We start from the raw sequence: 9,309 nt of genomic DNA, 5'->3' as shown, positions 1-9,309 counted from the left end.
GTAAGGCTCCTCGGGGACTCTGAGAGGCTCCCTCCTTGGTTTCCATTTGCGGTGATTCCCTTAAATCTGCAGCGATTGTGGCGTTGTCCTTTTGGCAGTTTGGTCAAACTTCTCCACTTGATTCATGTTTTGATAAAATTGTCTCTTTGCAAAGTTAATATTGGAGACATGGGGCTGAGTTAGGACACTTTCATACCATCAATGCCTCATAGTGTTTAGGACGTGTGTACATGTATGCCTGCAAACCCTGCTATAGCACTGTGAGGATTTCCAGAGTGGGTTTGAATTTATTACATTCTCTGCATTATAATTTGTGTAAGTGTGCGTGTATGAGAATACAGTTTGACGAGAGGCAAAGGTGAAATCATTAAAAATATGAAGGAGTAAAAAAAATCAAACAGCTTCTTGTGCAGTCTTTGGTTTTCAAAAGCAAATGTAAATGTCTTCAAGCATTTGACATTGGGTCTGCAAGCTCTGTCTGGCAGTTATCATGCTTCTATCACCTAAATAATTTTGACCATTGTAGATTTCAGATTTTCTTAAAGGTATGTGGTAAAAAACACAACCATGATGTGGAGCACTATTCTAATGCAGAATCCTTCTGAAATCCTCCCCAGAAGCAGAAATTGTTGCATACTTTGTACGCACACAGCATTTTGTTTATCAGTATTTCTGCACCTGTATCATACTGCAAAGCAGAATAGATTTTGTTTCCCTTTTTGTTCCACACACACACACACACACACACACACACACACACACACACCAAGAGCCCTTCTAATAGGATAGATAGACTCTATGGTACTAACAATATTAAGTCTGGGATTATCGTGGATTACCGTCTGATTACTCCATGAGAAGTTCAATACAGGATAAGGTTAGCAGCAGTAGCATCTTCTGATAACTGGCACATATTACTGGTATGCATCAAACTGGAGCTAAGGGTTATTGACATACGTCATTAAGGCTGCGTTGCCATTGCTTATCCTTGGACCATACAGTGCAGTGTGTATGTGCCTTTTTTGTTTATACAGTACTGGTGAGCTCTACAGATGATGTGACTAGACTAGTAGCAAACATTGACACCCTTGCCTTCCATGGCTCTTCTTTCGCTCTTGGATTAACTGAGCTTCGCTGTCAAGTAAAATGTTGATCATCACGTTGCATGGGCGAGATGGTGCGAAGCCCCAGAAAGGTGCTACATGAGCATGCTAATGAATTCCAACATGTTTCTGTACATGCGAGACTTGCACTATATTTTTTTCTAGCACTGGCTCCTTCCTACTTTGTTGTATTTAGAAATAAACACACATTGAAAAAAAAGGGGGACTATTCTCATACAGTAGGGAATAATTCCATACATCCATGGCCTACTACCATCTCCTTGACCTGAGGGACAGAGTGGAGGTAAGGGGGGAATGGGAGGCAGATCGTTTAGGTCATGGTATTAACATGATGAATGTAGTATATTCGGTAGTGATCTCCTCTAGTGTCCTCATAGGTTTGGTTGATTAAAAAGACGTGTCATTGCTTCATACTGCACTTTAGGCTACAGTGTTTGTTTGGGTGCACAATGGCCTTTTAATATCAGTGTCGGTCCTTATTAATTATTGATCCTGTTAAATACAAGGCTGGATATATTTCCCTGTGGACAAACGCAATTACTGTACGTGTGCTGAGTAAGAAAAACATTCTTTATTTATTGGCCACATTGTCTGAAGAATATTAGTTTGGTTGGTAAATTCTGAACTTCAGGACAAAAGAAAACTTCAGCCGGCACTACTGGAGCCTGTTTTCCATCTTTGGAAGCCACAAGAGGATGGACTCAAATGCCAGCTGTCAGCATATCAAGCAAACTTTGATGTTTTGGGACACATTGTACAACTACAACCTTTGTGACCAAAAATTAGAGCACGACGTTACACTGACATAATTCCGAAACCCATTAGCAGTCATTCATGAGATAATTTCTACTCGAGTCGATCCATTTCTCCATGAACGCCATATTAACTTATCTTACACAGCCTGTGCAGCAGATTAATATAAATGGAGTTTGATGTAACAGAACAGACCTGGACAGATTGAGCTGTACATCACATCTGTAATGTCGTGAATGCTTTTTGTCCACACAAGCTTTTTCTTGATATAGCGCAAGATCTATCTACAAGATCATCTGTTTACAAGATGTATGTTCAAGGTCCAATTTTGACCCCATTACCCTTGTATACACGGAAACATTCCTAGCACTGATGTGAAGTTATAGTCCAAAGATGATTTATCTGACTTCTTCAGTGAGCACAGAAACTATTCAAGCCACCAGTGCTGCCCAGTAGGCCTTGAATTTCCCCACTGTAGTGGAAAAAAGAGAGGAAATAAATCTTACAGGTTATAAATCTAAACAGCAGTGTCAGCATATATGCAACACATTGGAAGGCAGGAAGTTATTTGTTGCACACACCAGTGAAAATCTTCATCTATTCCAACGTTTCCAACACAGCCTCTGTGACGGATGAGCAGAGAGAGCTACCGGTCCACCAGCGTATCGGTCAGGATCATTCAGACGTCTTAAAGCTGGGTGATTGATGCTGCTAACTTCTAAGTGACACATTTTCAATTTCCATTCTCTATGTAGTCAGCACCACTGGTTGTGCAGTGAGATGGACAAGTCTTTTTTTTTTTTTATTTTTTTTTTTTTAAACCTATGCAACTGTATCACTTTGTTTTACTCTGGAGCAAAACAGTTTTGAATCTTTCACTGCATCTTCACTGATTGCTTCTTCCCTCAGTGTTTTGGCTGTAAGGCGTCTCAGCTTCTGTAATGCATCATCATTTTTTTCTCATCAGCACAGGCTCACATGCTCGTATCTGAGTCCAAGCTTATTGTATGAATTGTATGTATTGTAATCATAATACATACCCTCAAGACCCCCTGCACTCACCTTTTTATAAAAAAACAACCCAAAAAATTGTAAAAGTTTGCTTTGTATCTCTTCTTTGTGCGATCAAAGCTTTGATGAGCCTCTGTGAGCATTTTACCTGCTTTTATGGATTTCTAGCGGTTAGATGGTCAGATTTAGCTTGTCAATGCAGTATTTTTTTTTTTTGGCGCAGTGATGATACTTATTTCCGTGGCCTTTTTCTTCGTAATGGAACAATGCGGAACGACTGTAATGTCTCTGAGCTTTCAAATGATTATATATTGGTTGCGCAGGGATGCAGTAAATAGCAAACAAGCATTTATTTCTTCCCTCAAGATGTTTCCTTTTTATTGCTCAATCATCTAAATGGGATTTTTTTGTTTTCTCAAATGTGCAAAATTGTGCTGGATTTCCACTACTATTCCTTTCTGAATTTGGTGTATACCCGTTCAGGGGACAGGGCACAGCTTGTCTGGGTCAGGACTGCAGGGGCAACAGGGCAAGCAGAGAGACGTCTACGTCCTTTCTCCTGGAATTTTTTGCCAGCTTTCCTTCAGCACTCGCACCAGTCCACATCCCCCACTTCCCCCCAAAGGGATTTTCCTTAAATAGTTTATTTTTGGAGATGTGGCTTGAGTTCAAGGTCCTTTGAGACAATGTAGTCCGAAACCGAAGAATAATATCTGTCTGGAATTTACTTTTCGAGATAAACCTTTTCATCTACTGCTTAGGATAATTTGTGGATATGTTGAATTACTGAAAAAGCCTATTTAGTTCTACACTAATTAAAAGTTGAGAAAGGGGTCTTATCTGGTGCCAAAGAAACTGAAATCAAAGAACATGAAATGTACTGCAAGGGAAAAGTCTGTTCTTTTTGAGTTGAGATGTGGAGGTACTCATCCACTCCATGGACACGAGACGATGCTGTGAAAAATGTACTCGGTGACTTTTCAGCATGCACTTGGGAGCATGTGTGGGGGGGCCTGCCCAGTGACGCGAGGACCCGTCTTTGTTTCCCTCTCTGTGGTTTCCTGATGGCTATTAGCAGGTCATGTTCCACCTGTCCCATGAGGACAGCACGTTCAAAGCACATAATCCCTGACCAAACACTGAATATTTGATACCCACAGGCAGGCTGGGTTGGCATCACGTCTGTGCAGCGGTGTCCCCACTCTGAATGGCAAGTAAAGAGTTGCTATTTAACATTGCTTGATGTAGTGTATCGGCTGTGGTTTAGAGCAGACAACATAGTCGTAATGTATAGTGTAGCGTCTGCAAAGTTTTAATATAGATGGTGATAAAACATTGCACATACATAAATATATCACAAGCTAGTGTGTCAGGACATAGCTGCTTTGCTTATAGAGAAACTTAATAACCTTTGCTTTGTGGATTAACAGCCTTTGAGCCACTTCTCTAACAATTTGCATAAATGTATGCATCTTTGCCACCTCTACAGAGTTCAAAACATATTCAAGTAGAACAAAATGACCAAGGGAGCATCCAATTGTTCCTCTTCATTTTGTTCTTCAGCTGGTTTATAGCTTCTTTTCTTAAATTTATCACAATGTCCAAAACCACAAAGTAGTATACTTTCTGTAGCACCACGTTTCTGCCGTGATGTTTGGTCAGGCAACAATAACAGATGGCTGACCATGTTGCATAATGTTTTCTTTCACACCCAGTGAGCTAACATGGCATCTGCTTGACTCACCTGACAAACCTCAAACTTCAGAGTGTGATACACACATACGCCTCTGTCCATACTGTGCAACACTTGATTTGTTAGTTATGAACTATAACGGAAAAAAAAGTGTGAGAAAGTGTCCATATAAAGGAGTTAAATGCAGCAAACGATTGTAAACAAACTCTTGTATATTATTTATGAGCAATGTATGTCCTTCATGCTCTTTACGTTAGTTTCATAAATATGTGAGAGGAAACTAATGATAATGCACACTGTGTTGTTTCTTTCCCTTCTGAGTCTACTGTGAACTTACTGTACCAAGATGTAGTTGCACTGACTTGAAGACAGAACAGGATGTTGTAGTGATCCAGAACATCGAAGCATATCTGCCAAGCCTCTCGCATAACGGAAAAAGTAGAACAAGTATCAGTGTCATCTTGTAATGCGCTTTCTTTTAACCTTTCACCATGACCCCTTTTCCAAGGTTCACTGCCTTTGGCAAGGGCAGAAAGAAGACATTTGACTGTGATATCTGTATCCATATCAGCTTCCTGGCAGCCCCAGTTCACTGTCTCTTTGTTTCACAGCCTCACAGCCTTCTTCTGGTTTCTGGTTTCTGCTGCTGTGTTGCCGCCCAACACTAGAACCGCACAGATTCTTTGGCTTGTTGGGTCAGTTCACACAGTGCTTGGCTACGTTGCCAGCATGTCGTACAGTAGCTAAACCCAGGCTGGTCCACTCAGATCCCCCTTTTCCTGACTGAAAAGGAGTAGCATGATTGTTTAAGTACTGCAAGACTTACTGGCCCAGTGTTATGTAAGACGATACCAGCATTTCTGTCGTGGCAGGTAATCAGGCCTGGATCTCTGCATCAATTCTGCTCTATAGATGCACCTAAAAAAACACCAATGTCAATGTAGTCATTTATTCAATTTCTTCCTGTGGTTGCAGAGGAATTCTGCTGTCACTCATCATTCCAGCAATTCTGTACCTTGTTATTAATTACTAAATGTAGAATAAATAATTAGTTAATGATGTGCTTTTCATAGAGATGTCACGCGCACAGTTGATAAGAGTGATTAATGCTTCATATGTCAGGGGAATCCAATCACACTGTTGGTGTACTGTACGCCATCAAATTTTCACTCTCAGACTATTACTGAGATGAATGTGTTGGAACCCAATTAAATGGACATCAAGTGCTATAGATTGGGTACACTGACACATTAGCTAAATTTGTGTTTTTTGTGCTTTTATTGATCGCCTCTCTTGTCACCACAACATCCACCAATTAAGTTGCCTGAATTTGATTTTCCCCTTATGTTTTCTATATTTGCCTTGTCCTTATCCCGTGTGCCTCCCCATTTAAATTCACCCTCGCTAGCCCACATAATCAGTTTTCCCATTTGTGCTAATGTTTGTAAACGAGCGTCCTTCTGATGGCGGTGTTATTTTTAGTTTGGGGAGCATGGTTGAGTTAAAAAGCTGCTGTGTACGAGGTATGACTGTTGAATCCAGCAGGAAATTCAGTGAAAAAACAAAGATGACACAATAATCGGTACACTGTTTTTATGATTATGGAAGATATTAAATAAGAAAGAGGTAACCTGAGTGGAAGACTGTGTGCCCTGTAAGATGGGGGACCATTAAGAGGAGTTTAATTTGTTTGGTTGTTTTCTTAGCTCATTGTTGTTATCACCTCAGAGAATCGTTCTATTACCCCGGTGCTTTTGCTATCTGCTCCAACTGTCCCTCAAGTGATCATTACTATTGTTGAGTCAAATTAAAAAGTTCCCACCCTTTTCTTCCTTGTTCTTTCACCATCCATATTATCCTGCTTGTCCTTTCCAGCTTTACATCCCACTTTCTCATCTCCTACTCAACTTTAGCTCCTCTCGCACACTTTATAATCACTTCATTTCCTGTTGAGGCTCTTTGTTTCAAATGCTGCCTTTTGTCAGTTGCTGAGATAATGTCCTCTCCATGCTCCGTTAGCTGGCAATTACTGTGACTGCAGCCCTGCGCCTGCTACCTGCCAACACAAGGAGAATCGGTACACTTTTGAGGGTCAGATTGGTGATAAACAAGAGGAACCCCCTAATAGGCGCTTAGATAATCGCACGTTTTATGCAAGAATCATGCACAACCGAAAGTGCTGAAGTAAAAGCTCTCGTACACTGTACATTGTTTTATTGAGAGACTTGTCTCGCAGGAATCTGCCCTTTTGTACTTTTTCTTTATCATGTTTAATTTTCCCCAGGCGCCGTGTGGATCCACTGATGAAAAGGGCTGTTCTCAAATTGTTTCTGTGTCTCCTGTGATTGGTTCGAGATTGAAATTTGGACAGATCGTTCTCCCTCACAGAAAGCGAAGGTTTGCCTGAAATGTCAAGTTGGATAAAGTGAGGCAATGAAAAGTTGGACAAGATGCAGGATGTAAATTTTTTTTGGTGTGGAGTAATGAGTTTCTGCTTTTCCTGAGTAACGGATGTGAGGTTTTGTTCTACTTATGACATAAAGGGCCGTTGCTCTTCAGTGCTTTTCAGCAGTTTTGGACAAGTATTAATAATCTTGCACAAAACCAATTATTTCCGGGGACCAAGTTAACGAAGTGCACTGCATCAGGAAAACAAAGTGTGTGTGTGTGTGTGTGCTGCTTAGATCAAGGCAGGTAGTGCAAGAAGTGTTTAACTTCTTAATTACTGTTGGCTTCTGTCACTGTGGAGCAGGTTTATTTCTCACATAGGTGTCTCATTGATTAAGAGTCAGCGAGCTGAAGGTTAGAGCTAATGACAGAGAGAATGTGTACACACACTTAGATTTGCACACACACACTTTATATACAGTCCCACGGAGAGAGTATGTGCTCCTTGCAGTCCTTTCTGTTAGATATACCACACTATTGGCATCTGAGGCACTGCAGAGTAAAATAGCTGCAGTATGGCATCACTATAGCATGTTCATGGTCAAAAAGGTAGATTTCAATCATTCACTGGTATGCATACATTTTCTTGTTGTATTTTTCCACAATGAGATGAGCTGTGCGCACAATAATCACATTTTTTTTTGGTGCATGTTTCCAATATATTTTGAGTAGCCGGTATGGTCTCCGATGCCGTTTGACCCAGCTCAGGGTTTGTGTGCGTTGCAGGGTGCAGAAGATAATGTGCTGTTGTGTGACCAGAATGTTGCTGCCCATCCTCAGCACTCAATAAGCTCCAATTCAAGGACACTACAACCTAGCCACTCGGTACCGCCTGGTCTGTGGGCGTCATGGCCAAGATTAAGCCCACATTCCCCCCACAACCATCAACTCCCCACACCCACGTTATCATCAGTCACACTCTCAGGCGCAGCTCGGCACAGTCGGCCATGCAGCCAAAGGTGCTCCATCTCCATCATTCTGCAGACAGGTCCACCTTTCGCCCCATTACTTACCTGGATAACTCAGTCAATGCCAGGCAGGTGTAAACAAGAAGGATCTTGCTCGTCTGACATCACTGTTAGAGCATTTATAGGCCCAAATGAATTGATAAATTACCTGGAGCAGGCCTCATGTTTGTAGCACTTGTAAGGTGGGTGTCAGTATGAGAATACTGAGTTAACAGTTTTCTTTTTCAAATAACACTAAGGTTGGGCAGACATAGTATTCATATTCCAATGTTGTCTATATGGCCATAATCCAACTAAATAAAATATTTCATGAGATGCCCTCTTTTTTAAGAATCATTTAAGAATTTAAAGGGGTCTGAATACAGAAAGTATTCAGACCCCTTTAAATTTTTCACTTTGTTTCATTGCAGCCATTTGCTAAAATCAAAAAAGTTAATTTTATTTCTCATTAATGTACACTCAGCACCCCATCTTGACAGAAAAAAACAAATGTAGAAATTTTTGCAAATTTATTAAAAAAGAAAAACTGAAATATCACATGGTCATAAGTATTCAGACCCTTTGCTCAGTATTGAGTCGAAGCACCCTTTTGAGCTCCTCTTTGGATCCTCTGCCATTCTTCCTTGCAGATCCTCTCCAGTTCCGTCAGGTTGGATGGTGAATGTTGGTGGACAGCCATTTTCAGGTCTCTCCAGAGATGCTCAATTGGGTTTAGGTCAGGGCTCTGGCTGGGCCAGTCAAGAATGGTCACAGAGTTGTTCCGAAGCCACTCCTTTGTTATTTTAGCTGTGTGCTTAGGGTCATTGTCTTGTTGGAAGGTGAACCTTCGGCCCAGTCTGAGGTCCAGAGCACTCTGGAAGAGGTTTTCTTCCAGGATATCTCTGTACTTGGCCGCATTCATCTTTCCTTCAGTTGCAACCAGTCGTCCTGTCCCTGCAGCTGAAAAACACCCCCATAGCATGATGCTGCCACCACCATGTTTCACTGTTGGGATTGTATTGGGCAGGTGATGAGCAGTGCCTGGTTTTCTCCACACATACCGCTTAGAATTAACGCCAAAAAGTTCAATCTTGGTCTCATCAGACCAGAGCATCTTATTTCTCATAGTCTGTGCGGGCTATGCGGGCTTTCATATGTCTTGCACTGAGGAGAGGCTTCCGTCGGGCCACTCTGCCATAAAGCCCCGACTGGTGGAGGGCTGCAGTGATAGTTGACTTTGTGGAACTTTCTCCCATCTCCCTACTGCATCTCTGGAGCTCAGCCACAGTGATCTTTGGGTTCTTCTTTACCTCTCTCACCAAGGCTCTTCTTC

At 41.5% G+C, this 9,309-nt stretch overlaps 1 protein-coding gene across 4 annotated transcripts in view; it reads left to right on the top strand.

Annotated features, from left to right (window-relative positions):
• The window catches only part of kcnip4a (potassium voltage-gated channel interacting protein 4a), a 109,947-nt gene that overhangs the window by 35,380 nt on the left and 65,258 nt on the right, over positions 1-9,309 (top strand). The window lies entirely within an intron of this gene.

The sequence above is a fragment of the Anarrhichthys ocellatus genome, unplaced genomic scaffold (genome assembly GCF_004355925.1).
Source record: "Anarrhichthys ocellatus isolate YVR2014 unplaced genomic scaffold, GSC_Weel_1.0 scaffold11, whole genome shotgun sequence".
Lineage (NCBI taxonomy): Eukaryota > Metazoa > Chordata > Actinopteri > Perciformes > Anarhichadidae > Anarrhichthys > Anarrhichthys ocellatus.
Note: the sequence above shows the minus strand (reverse complement) of the source record. Positions and strands in the feature narration are given on the sequence as shown.